Source organism: Balaenoptera borealis (genome assembly GCF_965194805.1).
Source record: "Balaenoptera borealis genome assembly, chromosome: 19".
NCBI classification, from domain to species: domain Eukaryota; kingdom Metazoa; phylum Chordata; class Mammalia; order Artiodactyla; family Balaenopteridae; genus Balaenoptera; species Balaenoptera borealis.
Window position 1 is genome coordinate 25,344,520 of NC_138878.1, and position 18,012 is coordinate 25,362,531.

Genomic DNA, 18,012 nt, shown 5'->3' on the forward strand with positions numbered 1-18,012 from the left:
GCTGTATCTTGGAAGATAATACCTCAGAAGGTAATGCTCATATAAGATACCAAGTATTGCATACACTGTGACAAAACAGCCACTGAAAAAATAAACTCAAACTGACTATTTGCTGTCAGAAAGACAAAGAAAAGCCTGAAATTTTATCCTTTGTTCTTCTGTTCAACAATGTTGAATGTGTGAACAATAGTTCAGACGGAAATGATGCATGTGTCGATCCAGCATCACCAACTCAATGTGATGGAAAAGAGTATCTACCAAGTTGCTAGTGGCCCAAACACTGATTGGAGACCCTCCTCCCATCACTCTTCTACCATTATTTAACCAAAAAGTTACACTGGCACCTCAGGCATGATAAAATAAAGAAGGTTTTAATATTTTCCTGCTCTTGTTCTTTGTTTTTTGTTTGTAATATTTTCAAAAGCATAACATAGTGTTGAGAACATATCTGAATTTCAGCCTAACAGTTGAAACAAACTTTTAAACCCAGATATATTATTACTCTTTTGCCATGAGCATGTGTTCAGCTTAAGAATATTTATTCAGGAACCAAGAAATAGCTCTAGGCTCTACTTTTTTTCAAGTTCAGTCATGAGTTACAAAGAACATTATGAAAATTTAATCGAGCCACGTGGTTTTGTGTCAATATGCACTGTGAAATATTTTGCTTCTACCAGTTGCAAAGATATTATCCTCAGTTAGGTTTATAAAAATCCTACAACTTTAATTCTTCTCTACCATTCTGAAATAGATCTGGTTTCTGGCAAATTGAGTCAGTAAGTAGAATTTATTTTTTTCCTTGTAATTGTTTTATTTTCCTAAAAAATATGTGCAACATGGAAAATGAAGCAGGACTGGAATAAATGGCTGTCAACTCAACAAACCTTAAGTAAATTTTATGTCTGGTACTGCCATTGGTATTCAATATCACTAGATATTTTACCTTGAATAATCACTGATGGACATTGATTTTGCCTTTGCTCTTCACAGCACAGCAAAATTAAGGTGAAAGTCAGACTCAAATGAGTCCCAATGGTGTCCTCCGATCTCTGCTGAGAAGCACATTTCAAATACAGAAGAAATGGCAACCAGCTGAGAGCCTGTGTACCTTGTACTGTTAACAATTAATGGATATGAATAGGCCTCACAGGAGAGTTCAGGTTACCTTTATATCAACTTTGGAGGTGACAGTCTGAAACAGTTCATTGAGGTTAATATGTAGTGGGTTTATGATTTGATTAATCCCCACCAATTGAAACAATGATGTTTCTCTTTTTTCACATTATATTTTTGTAATTATTCTTTTGGGTATGTGGATGTAACAGTGAAATGTCAACAAGGGTGCAATAATTGCAGAGGAGTTTAAAGTCAGGGAAAAACATGTTTTCCTGAATGTATTTTTTTTTTTTTTAAAGAGAAAGATAGAATGTAATGCAGTGTTTAATGGGAAAGTATCAATAGCAGTAGGTCTTTACCCTTGATTGAAGAAGGTATGTTGGTGATGTGTCATACTGACACTGCCTAAAACTCTACCCTACCAATTATTTGGTTCAAAGTAATTCAGATCATGTGATAGAAGACTTAAGGAAACATGAGCGACCATTCTAGGTGAGCTGTGGACTACGAAAGATGGTGATTCTTTATAGATAGGGAATGTTTCTTCTTTGTTTTTACATCTCCCAGCACCTACTAACTCAGCTCACTGGGCACAGGAGGTGGGTAGGTGCTTAGTAAATTTTGAAGTGTAACAAATAAAAGCCTTACTAGACGTTATCTCTGTGTAAGGAGAGTAACAATACCTAACTTTCAGATGTAGTTGGTGCCCCACTCCTAAGCCCTCGGCTCTCACTTCTCAGCTTACTTACCAATGGCATTTTACGGCAAACACATGCAACTCTCCGCCTAAAGATTTTTCTCATCACACAAACATTCTTAGTCCACACAGGCAACCCATTAGTGCTATGTATTCAATATCACTAGAAACAGCCCTAGATGAATGACAGCAGGATTTGGCGGAAAATAACTTAGTATTCTCAGATCTTGTGGGGGACAGCTTTGAGGGATACTCAGCAACGTCACCCAGAGTTTCTTGGTGAGATTAATCCCAGGGCTCACAGCAGTAATGATCTGACTTACGCACCCTATATTTTCTCCCTTCTCTTCCATGTCTCACTTTTGCACTTCCCTACTGGTGCCTACTGGAATCACCTTCCAGGTGCTTCATCTTGTCTTAGGTCTGCTTCTAGGGTAACCCAAATTAAGACACATTGTTTGGCAACATTCCTCAGGCATTCTTTGCCACACCATGTTTTAAAATGCAATGCAAATAAGCAGCTGTGATGCTCATTCCCAGTACCTACAGCTTAACACCTTTTCATTACACCAACATGTTTCAAACATGTATGTTAACCACACATCTCCTGTAGGTGTTTGTATTGTATTTATAGCACCTGCTCTGTGACTAACCCAGTGATCACAAAAGCAAAAATGTTCTACACAGTTAATCAGATTGCTTCATGGACAGGGAAAAAAACAAATCCAATCATTTATTTTCAATGCTTTACTTGTCCAATCTTATCCCATGAGCTGTCTGTGCAGCATACACTGAAGAGGAGGTTTGGCAATTATTTGGTATAATTTAATCAAAATAGATGGCAAATCAAATAATGCAAGGCATAAGGTTACATGAGACCAAATTTCTTCTGTGTTGATGCTACAACTGCCAAATTACCACTTTAATCTCTCCTGAATCTTTACCTCTCTTAGTTGAACCAGTTGTAATCTCACTGGATTTTTGTTTTACCATTTTCACATTCAACAGAGTTTTGATCAGTTGAATTGATTCTCTCATCCTCAGTCTATCTCAGTGTTTTTGAAATATGTTATGTCAAGTATTAAGACTATATTATCTCTATTTTTAAAATAGATGTTCCCATTAATAACCAATGAAGTAAAGGATCCTTGAAGCTACATACTGCTAGCTAAATTTATTACCAATTGTGTGACCGTGAACAAAATCCTTGATCCCTCTAGGTCATTTATTATCTATATGATGAGAATAACAATACCTAATTTTCAGGAGCTTTATGAAAATTATCAAAAATATATTTAATGTTGCTAGCACACTGCAAGTGCTCAGAGTTGTAATTTTTGTTTTGGTATTGCTCAATCTTCCCAGGCTAATTTCTAGTCCAATTGTATTAATTGCCTCTGAAATTGATTATGCTTCTTTGGAAAGCTTTGCATTCCATGTTTCTCTCAATTCACATAGGACCAGTTTTAGCCAAGGCTTTCATATGCTTACAATTTCCATCAAGTCAACAACTAAAACTTTGCATGGACAACTCATGAGGTAGAATGGAGGTGCCTGTTTCTCTAAGTGAAATGGTTTCCATGGAAAGGAAATATAATTTTAAGATAAACTTAACAATTTAATTAAGTGTAATGTGTCACTAATCTAGGAAGAAAAGTGAATCTGAAATTATTACTTTGGAGTTTATGTTTTAGAATTTAGCCTACTAAATTGCCAGCTATAAAAATTGCTATTATAGTAATGCAAAGATTAAATGAGATAACGTAATTAAACCACCTAGCAAAATAGTTGGCAGAAAAGGCATTCAAATAAGTATGACAACTTCTTAAGAAAAGGAGAATATGAAATTACATTACCATTCTTTCCATATCATGGTACAAGATAATTTGGATTGACATATACTATTTTATCCTAATATTATACATCAGAGACATTAAATATGTAACCTATTCTTATTCATTTAAGACCCAGAGACATCATTCATAAGGAAACAGAATTTTAAATGCCTTCTTCACTTTTTTGCCCATAAACTGCATTTCCTTTCTGTCTTGAAACTAAACAGCTGGAAAATATTCCCAACCAACCTCTCATTCTCAGTGATTTAAATTTAAGATTTTTGTTTTAGGGGGAATAAAATAAAATATCTTATCAGGGTAGGATATATCCCATGGCACACAGCCCAATTTGTAGAAATGATCCAGGTTCATTCTTTCCAGAAAGCATCCCTAAACTTTCCATTTGGGATCTGAATTCCCAGAAGGCATGTAATGCAACATAGATAAGAGATCTCTTCTATCCTATATTAAATGTCCAAAACATCACGACATTTTAGATCTATGCCACAATAACGCAATTTGTACACATACACACAAACGAACAAACAGGCACAAGATTACAGCTGGCACTTTTATTTAGGACACCTTTCATTTCATTTTAATTTTCAAACTTTCTACCAAGCAACTCATTGGTAAGTTAGTGATATGTGCAAAGAACCTTTCTTTCTCTTTTTTTTTTAGAGTAGAACATATTCATCTTTATTTTCATCCTTTCAGACATGCTTTCACTACTTGTAAAACTTAACAGAAAATTGGGCACAGTGTGATGGCATCTCTAAATTCTAATTTCTATAAACATACATCAGTTACAAAGGGACCAACTCAGTCAGAACTATAGGTTAAAACTTTAGCTCCCCCCTTCCCACTTTATTCAGATGAATCCTGCCAGTTTTATGAAGTGAGGTCCTAAAATTTAGTTACTTGATAAGCTGTTGAAAAAGTTTCAGTTATGTTGATAGCTCAATGGGAAAAGTTTCCTGAGTATCTCCGTTTTTGCATGGTTTCTTTAAAAATTGACCCACACTGTTATTTTACAAAAACACAGTTTTCTTTTATTCAGGTATCCTCCCCTTTTTTAAAAAAGTTTTAGGGGTTTTTTGTTTGTTTTGTTGTTGTTATTTATTTATTCATTTATTTAGGCTGTACTGGATCTCAGTTGCAGCACACAGGATCTTCGTTGCATCATGCAGACTTCTTAGTTGTGGCATGCAGCGTTCCTAGTTGTGGCATGCAAACTCTTAGCTGCTGCATGCATGTGGGATCTAGTTCCCTGACCAGAAATCGAACCCAGGCCCCCTGCATTGGGAGTGCGGAGTCTTACCCACTGGACCACCAAGGAAGTCACAGGCCTCCTCTCCCTTTAGAGTCATTACAGCTTGACAATTATGAGTATTCTAATAACATAATACAATAAACAGTGATCCCTTCCTGTTACCCACTGTTGATAATAGTGAAGAATCTTTATATGAAGAACCTTCTATTTTCAGTTAGGCATGTCCATTAGACAAATAAATGTGAAGGTTTGGGTCCTCCCCACCTTCAAATTAGCAGGCATGTTAACTAAATTTGGATGGTAAGCCATTCAGTAATTCATAATAAAATAAATATGATATAAAAGACCATTGCAAATGAGTACTGTTTTGCCTTCCTCTTAATAATAACTGAAGAAGAGAGTTGGCCCTGTGTGTTGCTAATTGAGGTGGAAATGGGAATGGGGAGCTCATTTCTGAAAGCACAATCCCTGGGCTTGGTCAGCTTGAATTTCAACACTCAAAATGAATCCAGCAATCATGATCCTAAACCATAAATGCTCCATCTGGGACCCAGGATGGGAGTCAGGACTCCTTTCCCATTTCAATAATAACCTATTGCCTGGCACATATCAATAGGTACCAAAGCCAGGTTCTTTGCAAGAAAATGAATATTAGGTCTCACTGCTTGAATAATAATTAAATTTGGATAGTTAACTACACTAGATATGACAGTCTCTTAGGGAATGTTCCATTAGAGAACTGAAGTATTTGGATATATTACAGTCACTGTAATATACTCAATAATGGATCTGAAGGCCCTTTCAGTATGAAAATGCAGATATAATCTCAGAATTATCTTTGCAGAGACATGCATTTATAGACATGTCCAAAGGTCTAAAATATCTGCAGATAAACTAGATTTGGGGATGCCAAATAACTATATAAGATGTCAAACTTATAAGAGAAAAATGTTTAGCCAACATGTACCTATCTATCTGATTCTCATTAAATTCCCTACAAGTTATCACAAGTTTTAGGGATGAGGGAATTGAGGCTCCAAGTGTGTCAGTAACTTACTAAAAGTCGCATGATACAGCAGATGGTATTTTCCAAAGACAGTCACACCAATACCTCCACATGCTCTTCTACAATGCAGCCTTGAGTTGAAGTCTATACCCTCTCTCCATTTTTCTGGCAAATCTCGTATCCGTCCTAACCAACAGAGTATGGCAGAAGTGATGCTATATGACTTCCAAAGCTAGGTTACAAAAGACCATGCAGCTCCTGCCTCATTCTCTTTGGATGAAAGCTAGGTACCACATAAGAATTCCAACTACCCTGAGACTACCACATTGAAGTGGTCACATGTAGGTGCCATAGCCTTAGCTGAGCTTCCGGGCAACAGCCAACATCACTTGCCAGTCATGTAAGTGTGCCATCTTGGACACCCAGCCCAGTTGACCCTTCAGATGACTGCAACTCCAGCCACCATCTAACTGCAACTGCATGAGAGACCTCAAGTGAAAACTTCCCAGCCAGGCCCTACTTAAATTTCTAACCCACAAAATCATGAGCAAAATAAAATAGTTTATTTTAAAGCACTAAGGTTTTGGGGCAATAATAACTGAGAAGCACAGCTAGTAAATCATAAAGCTAGGATTTGGAGCTCGTTGTGTCTGATCCAGGGGTATTATTTTTCCCAATTATATATTCCCTGGGGTATATAATTCTCATTATTTTTCACATTCTGGATGTGGGATTTCAGTGGAGAGAACATATAGCTTTGAAATCACCTTTCCTTTAGTGAACTGAGTGGTCAGATAGGTAGGTCCAATGAATACTAACGTGTAGCAAAGGTAAAAGAAAATACGAGGTAGAATGCTGAGACACGACATTTATTAAATCATTAAGCTGAACCAAAAGTATAAAAGCAATCTTTAAGGCACTGGGATTTTAACTCAGTTCTTATGATTTAATGGTTATTTAGGAGAGAAAAATGTACCAGAATAAAGGTCCTTACATTCTCCCCACTCCCTCAAAATATCCTCTGCTACATCTTCCAGAAATCAAATGTGGCAAGTAATTGAAAAATAGACAGCTATTTAGATTTTAGCTTCAACACAGCTCACAGACGGGAGGGGACAGTTAATGGATGCATAATTCTAATGTAGGCAAGCATCTTTCATAAAGGTGAAGCAGAGCAATTGAATTTGTTCTTGTCAATCATCATCAAACAAGATATATTGAGTATCCACAGTGTACAAAGAATCCTGAGGTAGAAAAAGAAAAAAAGGAACAGAACATAATTTCTATCCCCAGAGAGCTCTGGCAAGCTCTCTAGGGATAAGACAAGCATATGTGAAGTGATGACACAATTTACTCACTTTTTGCTTGAAAACATGTACTTTCCCCAAAGGACCAAAGGACAGACATCAAGAAAACAAGGAGAGAAGAATTCTGATATGAGAGAAATAATCCAACATTTGAAGATCCAAAGCAGACATTGTATTTACACAAAACTGTAAGATAAATTCTTTCTTTTTCTCACTTGCAAATAAAAGGACACGATTAAACAGGTTAGGTGACTTGCTCAAAGTCACCCGACAGAGTTGAGGGTTTTTTGCAGCCTATCAATTTAGAATCACACTTTCTATTCACTGTGCAATGAAGGTGAAGATGGACAACGAAGAACAGTGGACACTGAGCACTAGGTTCAGGACGGCTCTTGAAATGCAGAATTAAACAGAATTAACCACAAACAAAACAGAGGAGTGCATCAGCGTTCATCCGTCTCCGTGTTCCCTGCATCACTTGATTTTCTGTATCCTTTAAGTTTTTTTTCCTGCCCTTGAGTTAAGCTAGAATTCCTGCTTACCCCGCTAATACCTGAGAGCATCTTTAGACATGCTACCTTTTTGGCCTCTAATGTGCCTCCAAGCCACATATGTATAACCAAGTTAAGTGCATTTTTAAAAACTACTTTTGGGCTTCCCTGGTGGCGCAGTGGTTGAGAGTCTGCCTGCTAATGCAGGGGACACGGGTTCGAGCCCTGGTCTGGGAAGATCCTACATGCCGCAGAGCGGCTGGGCCCGTGAGCCACAATTACTGAGCCTGCGCGTCTGGAGCTTGTGCTCCGCAACAAGAGAGGCCGCGATAGTGAGAGGCCCGCGCACCGCGATGAAGAGTGGCCCCCACTTGCCGCAACTGGAGAGGGCCCTCGCACAGAAACGAAGACCCAACACAGCCATAAATAATAAATTTTAAAAAATTATTTAAAAAAAAACTTCTTTTATGAATTTGTCTTAGTTCCTTGATAAGAGCTAAGCCTGAACAGTCTACTTCATATTCGCATTCATCTATGCTTCACAACTGTTCCCTACGCCCCACCTCCTCATTAGAAGTAATCATTTGATTGTTAAGAAATCTAGACAATCATACTAAGAGTTTAAAGAGAAAACTGTGCCTGCACCTGAACTTGTCAGGGATGGTTTTTGTGACTAAGCAGGGCTTGAGCATGACATTAAAAATGGTGGAGTGAAAAATATGCAATAAATATGGAGAGGCTGGTATAAGGGAAAGTATCTAGGTCTGGGCTGGTGGGGGAAGATAATTAAGTCATATAACATGTTATAATAAAATTTGTTTCTAGTAATTTTTTTTTAAATGATGGAATGACAGATCAGCAGGAAAGGTGGGAAAAATATAATTTCAGAGAGGGGTTGAGGATACAAATATCACAACGTTTGATCATTTTGTCTTTCAGTAAAGTGTTGTTTTGCCTAAAATTTAAATAAAAGATAAACATATCAGGCACCTATTTTGCCACAGGCGTTTTGCTGTGTACATGTATGTTATTCACATTGATAATTAATAGGGTTTGCATAGAAATCCTAACTAAAAGATGGAGACTCCACTGTGGGCTTAATTTCATGGCAGGTTTAATCCTATCTTTGCAGCTTGGAGGCTTTTCCCAACGCAAGACAGATGATGTAAACCCAGCAGAGAAGTCTTGAAAAGACAGTTGTGTATTGAAGATATTCTCTCAGATGCAAAATGATATCTGGGGCAGTTACCTTAATGGCCCCCTCCACCCCCACGGAGCACTTGGTGCTTTCTGGAAAGGTTTTCTTCCCTTTTAAAAATAACATTATTGGAACTTTATTTTAACTGTCTTTCAGAGGCATGGAAGAAAGGTCCTAGATGTTTGTGGCTTTTAACTTATTTTTTAAGGCAAATACTCTCTAGCTGTGTTGATTGTAAGGTGTTTTTTTTTTTTCTTTTCAATTCTCCATTCTAGTTTACCCTTTGGTATCAAATTGATGGTCAACATTAGTTAAGCAAAAATCTGTCCTTATTTTCCCCCACTTGCCTTTTCAGCAAATTTCACTACCTGAAAGTCATTTATATAGAAAAACAGCATAAAAGCATGGCTCTGGAACCAAACTGCCTGAGTTAACTTCTCAGCTGTGTCACTTATTTCATCTCAATAGCTCTATGGACACAGTGCGTAGTCTCTGTGCTTCAGTTTCCTTACCTATAAAACTAGGGATAATTATAATCTCTCATAGGGTCATTCAAATGATTAAATAGGGTAATATTTATAAAGTGCTTTGGGAAATTCCTGGCACAGAATAAGTTCTTTACACATGTTAGAGATTTTAAGTATTAGGATATAAGATCCAAGAGGGCAGGAATTTTTATCTGTATTGTTCACTATTGCATCTTCAGTAACTAAATAGTGCCTACCACATACAGATGTTCAATACATAATCGCTGAATAAATATATAATTACATTTGCCTATTTTCATAATAGCAAGGGAGACTCTTCTAGGATTCTGTTATTCCAGAAAAATATAAATAAAAATTTAACTGAAAAGAAAATAAACTATGCTGCTGAATGAAAAACTAGACTCAGACTTAATGAATCTTACCAGTGAAGTGGCTCTAATAGCCCAGAGAATTTCAGGGTGAGTTGCAGTAATATATGCAGTTGTAGTAAATATTTATTAAGCATTTACTATAAACTAGGCAATTGATATGCAATACCTTATTGAATATTAGCATGTCCTTATGGGGTAAGTTGATTTTTTTAGTATTTTTAAAAATTTATTTATTTTATTTTATTTTTGGCTGTGTCGGGTTTCGGCAGGTGGGATCTTCGTTGCAGCATGCGGGATCTTTCGTTGCGGCGCACAGCCTCCTCTCTAGTTGTGGTGCGCGGGCTCCAAAGTGCGTGGGCTCTGTAGTTTGCGGCACAAGGGCTCTCTAATTGAGGCGCGCAGGCTCAGTAGCTGTGGCCCGCAGGCTTAGCTGCCCCACGGCATGTGGGATCTTAGTTCCCTGACAAGGAATCGAACCAGCGGCCCCTGCATTGGAAGGCAGACTCTTAACCACTGGACCTCCTGGGAAGTCCCAAGTAAGTTGATTTTTATCCTGATTTTACAGATGAGGATTTTGAAGCTCATAAAGGCTAACTAACTTGCCCAAGGTTACAAAGCTAACAAGTGGTAGAGTCGGGTATGGAACCCAAAGATTTCAGACTTCAGACCACAAGTTTTTAACTACTTCACTATGTGCTATTTTATTTATTCAATAAGCAATGTGTGGGGAGTCTAAAATATCTCAGGCTCTATTTTGAGTACCCTGCAGAGGAAAATGTGGTGGAGGAACAGTTCCAAGGTGAAAAGGGCAGAGTTGAAACGGGACAATTAAAGGAGAAAGTGAGCACTTTAGTAACTAATATAAAGGGATGTCTATTCTAAACAGAATGATGAATATTGAGATATTTCCACAAAAGCTGGATTATAAAGCCAGTGACTGGAGAGAAAGGAAGGAAGCAGTCAGTTATAGGTCTGAGAACAAACAGAAAGGTGACCCTGAATGAATCTTGTGACCTGCCTCTGGCTTTTTCCTTTTCCCTCTGACTTGGTATCTATGAAACGATGACAGGAACCCATAGATGCTAGACCTCCCTCTACACAGAGCACACTCTCTATTCATGACTCCTAACCCTGCACATACTGTAGTCCCTTACTATGATACATCATTGCAGTGTATTTAAATGTTCCTATCTCTCACTAAATATCACCACTTCGTGGGCAAGGAACATGTCTTTATTAACTGTAGTATCACCTTCTCACCTTCCTCAGTCATGTGGCACAGCTGACACAGTAAACATACGAAACACAACTGAATGAAACAAAACTTCCTTATTACAAGTTCAGAGAACTCTAGAAAGTAGAACCATCAACCCAAGAAGACGTGGGATACGGTTTTGGGATTGAGACAGCACCCTGGCAAAGAAAAGCAATCATGAAAAACCCTCAACCTTTGGAAAAGCTTATGTGGGCACTGGAAAACCAGATAGATGGATCAAGGCAAATTTTACCTATGGCAGCTGAGGTAAGAAAATGTTTTTGGCTTTTGAGGGCATTTTCCCTGAAGTGATTCAGCATTCCTTATATAAGCATTTACATAGTGCACTCCTATTAGAGTTTAGGCTTGGCAACAAGAACTCTGACACATTTCAGAGGTATGCATCCACTGATTCCCTTTTCACATTGTCTTCCAGGAAGCTCAAACTATAATTATCCATCTTAGCCTCAGCTGCAATAAATATGTTTAACTTGAATTTCTATTATAATTTTCTTTTTTTCTCCACTGTCCATTTTAGCTACTTATCTCTTCACTCCTAATTACCCTAGGGAGAAAAAAATGTATTTGTAGTTTGCTTAAGACTAGCATATCCCTCTATTAAAAATATAATAAATATTGTTCTTGGATGGGCACAAGTGCCATGATAGAAATAAGAAAATTCCTTAAGTATATCCAAGACTACATGAAAATTAATGCCATTAGCTCTTGATCTATGTTGAAAATGCCATTAGCTCTTGATCTATGTTGACTCTTTCAACCCTACTAAAACACAAAACTACATGCTACAACAGGGATGAACCTTGAAAACATTATGCTAAGTAAAAGAAACCAGACACAAAAGGCAACATATTATATGATTCCATTTATATGAATAGTCCAGAATAGGCAAATTCATAGAGACAGAAAGCAAATGGGTGGTTTCCAGGGGTTGTGGCAGAGGGGGAAATGGGGAATAGGTACGGGGTTTCTTTCTCGGTTGAGGAAAATGTTCTGGGATTAAGTGGTGATGATGGTTGAACAACATTTTAAATGTGCTAAGAGCCAATAAACTGTACACTTTAAAATGGTTAATATGGTGAATTTTATGTTATGTGAATTTTACCTCAATTTTTAAAAAACACAAAAATACTAATAACAGTATCTTTGGCCCACAGAAAATCTTTTTAACTTCAATTCCAAAGCCTCAGGATATTCATCTGAAATCAAACCACTCTGAAAGTTGCCAACATTTACTCTTATAGAGATCAAGAAATGGAAGTAGAGAAAACTGAACAGTTTGCTTCTAAAATAAGAGGTCAACCGCTTCCGATAAAACAATTACAATAAAGAAAAAAACCCTGGGCTACTTTTTCCCAAATTGCTTCCAGCAGAACTGCCCTAACATGTGGCATGTCTTCATTTTCAAAATAAAATCTTGAAAAATACTTTAAGGAGACTAATTTTAGATGGCACAATATTATTTTAAATTTCTGAGTAATTATTAAGGCCCAGAAAACAGCCAATATTTATTTACAGCAAAAAAACCAAGGAAAGGAATTCGTTACTTAAAATACTTTTTAAAAAAATTATCATTATTTACTCACTGCAAATAGTTGGTCTTCCCACTACTACTAAATAAATCGAGTTCTTGCCAAGTTTTTCTAACTCTACCTCCATCCATCCATCCACAGTGTTTCGACCCTTTAAAGTACTTTGCAATGTCCTCCCCTTACACTGAGTACCCAGGTGCTCCTTCCCTGGCAAAGAAAAGGTGAAGCTCATAGAGAAAAGACAGACAAGGTAAGGGATAGGAAATGTGTTGGAGATTATGAGGCTAAGAGTTTAGAGCTTGTTGGCTAAAGAAAACCAGTTGTGCAGCATTGTTAGTCATTGTTGATACACAGCCTGCCATTCCAGAGTGAGGTCAAGGTGTAGGTTAAGGTGATAAACTTGGGTTCTGGCACCCTGGGTTTGAATCCAATTTTTTAGGAGTATGGTCAAGTTTTTATCTACTCTTAGTCTCAGTTAACTCATATGTAAAATGGGATTAGTATTACCTATTTCCCAAAATTATCATGATAATTAATTAAGATTATGTTAGCAAATCACTTCCACAGAGTTTAAACTAAACCTTGAGCATCACCAACAAGAACGTGAACACCACTTTGCTACTATCAACATTACAGACCTTACTAATCTATGAACATGGTCCAAGGACATATTAGATTGTTTGGTTTTTATATTAATATTTATTATATTGAGCATTCAACAAGCATTCCAATGGCTTTTTTGACCATTTAAAAATGCTATCTCCCCCCATCCTAATCATTCACTTTTTACTTACTTAAAGGACTTTTACATTTATCCCCTCTCCCTCTTGTATAGCATCATTCCTTCTCCCTTTTTGTGACCTTCCAATATCCTACCCTTTGCCTTTAAGTAGACTGATTTCAGCTACTTGGTTGTTGCACTGCAATTCCAAATGATATTAATGAGCCAAATACTAGTCAACTGAATAACTGAAGAGGACAGTCCTTCCACTTCCATGTGCCTGTGAGTAAAGACTAATAAGTCGATTCACAGTCCATGGCTCAGGGATGAACCTGAAGAGCCTGTTCCCAGCAGGCAGGTCATATGCCTTCTGTGTAAAAGCTGTCTCTCTGTTCTATAACTTCAAGCACAGTATTGTGCTAAAACAGCAAGTAATGTAATAAAAATGGGACAATTCAGCTTCTCCTCTGTGCACTGGGGCATGTGAATAGGAAAAATAAAGAAAAAAAATCTGATTTTTTCATCACTGAAATGGAGGCATTGCCCAAAAAACAGCTGGGGTAGAGGAAAGGTCTGGAAGATGATCTTTCCATTTCTCCTTTGCTAAAGAGAAACCCCAGTTATTCTCTGGCTTGCTTTCTGATGTCTTGCCAGTACCATCATATTCTCTGAAATGAAGCAAAGAGATACTGACAACTGTGCCCAGCATGGAAACCGCCAAAATGCAGAAAACTTTATAGCCTATCACGTGGCATCAAGCCAAAGGAAGATATCAATAAGATCCCAAAACAACTCACACGTATCAGAGTATTTAAGAGAAACAGAGGGCAGGGCATTTGGAAGCACCATGGCCTCTATGATATATTTCTTTTCTCCAAAACATGAGAATGACAGGATTTCCATGAATGTGCTAGGTAAATGGACCCAGTAAAAAAAAATATCACTATGCATGGTATCAGATGAAGCTCCGGGGAAAAAAGAAAATAATACTTTTTAGGTAATCGCAATGCCATGCTACTCCTCATATGTCATTCAAATGATCTTCATGCTAACCTTCTGAATTAGGGAGAACTTTTTAGTTGATAGAAACCAATTTCAAACTAGCTTACACAGTAAAGAGAATTTATTAGCTGGTCTGGATTCATGAATATTAGATACCCTAGTGGACACTCCTGTCAAATTTACATTATTTTCTCCTTAGACAGAATTTCTCCTCTTAGACGGTGAAGTTGATTAAAAGAGAAGGAAAGTCTTGAGCTTTCTCCATCATCAATTCCTTCCATTCAATGTTTGAAAGTAAACAATCACCATTTCTCCCATGTGCTCTCAAGATTTCCTATCTCCACACTGCTAACCATGTATCAAAGATCCTTGTTGAAAGGGAAGGAGGAAAGAACGATGAAGGAGAAAAAAGGAGAAATGATGGAAAGGTTATAGAAGAAAGAGGAGACTATCAATGGATGAGAAAATAAATGAACATTCCAACGTGCTCCATGTTCCCTCTAAACATAACAATAGACTAGGATTTCATTACTCTATAACGATATGTTTAACATGTTTAATATGTTTAATATGGTAGCCACCAGCTACATGTGCTTACTTCAATTTAAATTAATTAAAATTAAGCAAAATTTAAAATTCAGTTCCTCAGTGCACAAACCACGTTTCAAGTGCACAATAGTCACATGTGGCTAATGGCTACCATAATAGACAGCGTGAATATAGACTATTTCCACCATCACAGAAGGTTCTACTGAATAGCACTTATATTTTTAAGCCTTAATTTGGCAAGCAAAATAATGAGAAACACAATGCATACCGGAAGAAATATAGAATTCAGAAGTGAAAAACAAAAGGAGAAAATAAATTTCTGATGGGAAAGGGTAGTGAATATTGCATCTACAGGGTCTTAAGGACAAAACAGTCAGAAAACCAGTTGAGAGGAAACATATCAGCTTTTAATGGATAAATCTTTCTATACTAGAAAGAAGTAAGAGGTAAAGTTAGAGCTGGAAAGTGAGAAAATGTGATCTATAATATGGGGCCCAGGTGACACATAGAGTCAAAGTTTAATCTCAAACTTGGGGATCAGAGATATGCCACTCAAGGTGAGGGATTTTCATCTGCCTAAAAAATGTAGTTTTTTTTAAATGGAACTGAAATAAAATATACTATAAATTGGCTAATCAATCAGGTTGCTCTATTATCTTCATTTCTTAAGGCAAACACTAGAGATTGCAAATTTTATTATGAACTAAGTGCTGAATAATACATTTTCTCTTAACTTTCTTAATTTCAGTAGGCAGATAGTTCACAGATACAAATAGCCATGATCTTAAAGTGGAAATGATAAAATATTTTTTATACCCTAGATTTAGCATGAAAATGTGACACCAGATGTCACTAAGTGTACATAACCTGAAATTCTTGTAAATCTAAACCTGTGTGATATGAAGCAAAATTTTTTCAGTACATTGACCATGGTATCAGAAAGTCCTATGATTCTTGATATACCAACTAAAAATGAGGATGAAAGTCAATATTTTCACTTTTTTTGCGACTATGGACTGACTTATAAAAGAAAGTAGAGGATTTTTAACTTCAAAAAATAAAAATATGTTTCCAATGTCCTTGACAGACATCTTTAAATGTCAGTGTTTAAAATAAATACATTTATTATTTCTACAATAATATACTCATTACAGAGAAAGAGAAAATATAGAAAAAAGGTAGAATTAAGATTAAACATTCAAACATATTTGTACAACTTAAATACAATCCCTAGTGACATTTTGATGTTTTGGGTTTTTGGGGGGTTTTTTGTTTGTTTGTTTTTTGCTATTTGTAGCTGAAACAAATGTGTTTTTATCATACATTTAGATTTAGGATTATTTTTAAAAGCTGTCCATATAAATTGTTTATATCATTTTATGTAATATAATTTACCTAGCCATTCTCCTTATATATTGTTTTTAACTTTGGGATCATCATAAATACAAAGGCAACAAATATTTTAGGAGACAGACATTACACAGAGCGTTGAGGTTTTAGTGATTTTGTGTTCAAGCACTGATGTTAGATCCCCTGGGTTGAAGACCTGACTCTACCGTTTCCTACCTGTGAGATCTTAGAAAGCAGCTAAAACACTCCACGCCTCAGTTTCCTCATTTGTAAGACTGAATTCATCCTGTTTTAAGAATTAAAAAGAGATGACAGCGCCAGGCATAAAATAATAGCCCATTCTCTTGATAAATAATAGTATTGCCATAATGGATTTCCAGAACTGAAATTACTGGATCAAAGCTATAAAAGGCTTTAAGTCTATTATGAAATCTTGCCAAGTACACTTTTTTAAAGGTTTATGTCAATGGTTATGCCAGCAGTCATTTTTGAGCATGCCCATTCACTATTCAGTCACCAGCACTGTTCCTAACTGATTTCTAATTTTAAGCAAGAAATTGTACAAACAACAGCCTTTTTCAGCCAAAATAGAAAATAAAGTTCTACCAAAAAAAAAAAAAAAAAAGTCAAAGTTAGCATCTTGCTCTAAAACACCTGGAAGGAAATAATCAGGGCATCTATTTTTTAATATTTAGCACTCCTTTCTCAGAGGCCTTTATTTTTAATGACATTCTCAGTGGGGAAAACACTGTCCTGCCAGCAAATGGAATATTGCTATTTGTAAGTAAAAGTAACGGCATTCAGGGGACTTAGAAGGGATGAATGGAAATGATAAACATCAAATGATATTAAGAGTTTCATCTTTCTCCTGTGTTACAGCTAAATAAAGCTTTACAGTAGATCCCAGTTGAGGAAATCTGCTGGCAGGTTTTGACTACCCAGAATTTCTATCACATTTCCCAAGGTTAAATACGTTGCCTTGAGGCAGCTGCTCAAAATGATAAAGCGGACACTGTAGGACAGTGGTGCTCTTTGTAATGTTAATAACCCTTGATTCTGATGTCTGATGCAACTCTGGGGAAATCTGCCAGTTCCAGACGTTTTAAAATCTAACTCAGTTACGTGCACATTACTGCCAAAAAAAAAAGGGTTTTTTTAAATTTGGCAGGAGCAGGAAGATAATTTGAGTATTCCACGTATTTACTTTAAGTACCTTATTTATATCACTGAATTGAATTTCCACAGGATAACATGTTGTGATATAAAATTAACGTGTTTTTTCCTACAAAAGCAGATGGTATTTTATTTCAGAATTCATATATATTTATATGCTTCCTGGATTCATTTTTATGGTATAAGCTAACCAGGGTAGTGATCTTTCATCATACTTTTTACTTATTTATTTATTTAAGATTTATGCCCCATCTGGCTTCATAGGGGCATGAGACTGTCTGCAGATGAATGCATAGGTAAAGTGAGACCTAAACCCATCATAAGTTTAATCAAAAAGAGCAGAAGGAATGAGCATATTCAGAACCAGAATTAATGCAGGTACTGCTTTGGGTAAAATATCGAGTCCTCCATATTTCCTAATTGCTAATTTTTTAAAATGTGTATATGTATATATACATGTAGAATCCACACAATAAATCTCCACCCATCCCCTGGTTTTAAATAGGAAGCATAATGTAATCCATCTAAAGAAGCAATGAATGTGATGGAGATGTGGGGTGTCATAGGAGCCAAGAAGAAGGGAGGCAAAGAAAAGGAGAAAGATACCACCAGGGAAGGCTCTAAAGGAAT